Source organism: Branchiostoma floridae, chromosome 6, assembly GCF_000003815.2.
Source record: "Branchiostoma floridae strain S238N-H82 chromosome 6, Bfl_VNyyK, whole genome shotgun sequence".
Lineage (NCBI taxonomy): Eukaryota > Metazoa > Chordata > Leptocardii > Amphioxiformes > Branchiostomatidae > Branchiostoma > Branchiostoma floridae.
In genome coordinates, this window is record NC_049984.1 from 8,614,928 (window position 1) to 8,616,486 (window position 1,559).

Genomic DNA, 1,559 nt, shown 5'->3' on the forward strand with positions numbered 1-1,559 from the left:
TTTTTCCGAGAGTGAAAAAAAACGCATCTTCCATTCAGAAGATTTTCATCATGAAATTACATGACGCCATTCAACAATTTCCACTTCGATAACTATGTCTAAGTACCGTCATAATCTCCTTGTGATGTGGGTACATTTATTATTGCATTGAACTTTTTTTTAATCAAGTAGGGCATACGTTTTAATAATTGTCAAGCAGGTGAAGGTGTTGTGTAGTAGGAGTGTGTTGTTGTTGTGTTTTTTTTCAAGCTAAAAACTTCAATCTTCTTCTTGTTTTGTATGAGCCATTACATAAACGGAGACGTCTCGAATTTTTACAAGAATTTTACCACCCTGTCGCTTCATTTCTTTTCTGAAAAATCCCAGGACCAACAAGTTAACTTGATTTGGCTTTATCTATATATTTCATTTTCCTTCGAATTCTTTGTTAAGTATATGCCCTGCATACCACTGTTAAATTGTTTTACTTTGTATGCAATCAGCCATCGGACGTAATCTTGTCTGAGTGTTGTAATTTCCTGCTCGTAGCGTGCGAGACCTGGAGGATAGGAGTTTCTATACCTTGTTCGGGGGTTTCTTTTCGGAGGTCAGTGGTGATACTCTGGTACTAAGAGTGTTTTATTGGGCTCAAACTCTGCAGTTTAAAGTTACTAACAATTTGAATGTACAAAGTTTACGTCAAAATAGAACAACAACAACACTAACGTTAGAAGTACCTACATTTGTTTGGAAAAAAATACATGCATTCTCGCCACTGTCAAACTTACGTATCAAAACTAAACGCAAACTGTCCAATTTTCCCGCGTTTTCTGCCAAGTAACATTTTCTCGATTGTCTCAACTAACCCCCAAGGTCAAAATTACCAAAAATGATTGATAGTGCCATGCGGAATGTTGGTAAATTCATCGACACAGACTTGTATTCTGATGTTCAATGCACGCGTACCGTCCGCTACCGCTCAAATGACCCTGTCTGAACTCCAAATCCTCGCAAACTACAATTTCAAACCGGGCACAGGGTAACATATGGCCACTGTAAGGCTGTAATATGCATCTGTTTGTGTATAAACGGGATTGCAAGGCCCCGCTTATGAATATTAACTACCATTCGCCTTTCTCGTCGCTGATTGGCTGGCGTCCATAAAGTAATTAACTCTCGCTCTCCCCAGACCGCTGGCACCTGGCACCTGTGGGCTCTGGGGTCACGGGAGTTCACGGGAGAAGGCCGAAAGAAAACCAATTTCCCCTCAGAAAAGTGCAGAAATTAATAATTTGAAATTGGTCCATGACAAAAATTTTACTTGGATCATTTTACCAACTATCTAATGCCTATCTACACCAAATTTAAGGTCATTCCATTGTAATTCAATGGTACAGGGGGTCAAAATATACCGTTGTGGTCAAAACGTGACCTTTAAACTTCAATAAAATCATTTTAGAGGCAGATATGTAAAAAATGAGAAAAAAGCACCCCGGTATTGACCCACTCTACTCTTGTGCCAAATTTCAGGTCATTCGGTCCCGGAACGACGGAGATGATTCGATTTGAAGATTTGACAG

General features: G+C 39.4%; 1 protein-coding gene across 7 annotated transcripts in view; it reads right to left on the reverse strand.

Annotated features, from left to right (window-relative positions):
• Nucleotides 1-1,559, reverse strand: part of LOC118418452 (kinesin-like protein KIF28P) — a 57,219-nt gene that overhangs the window by 20,457 nt on the left and 35,203 nt on the right. The window lies entirely within an intron of this gene.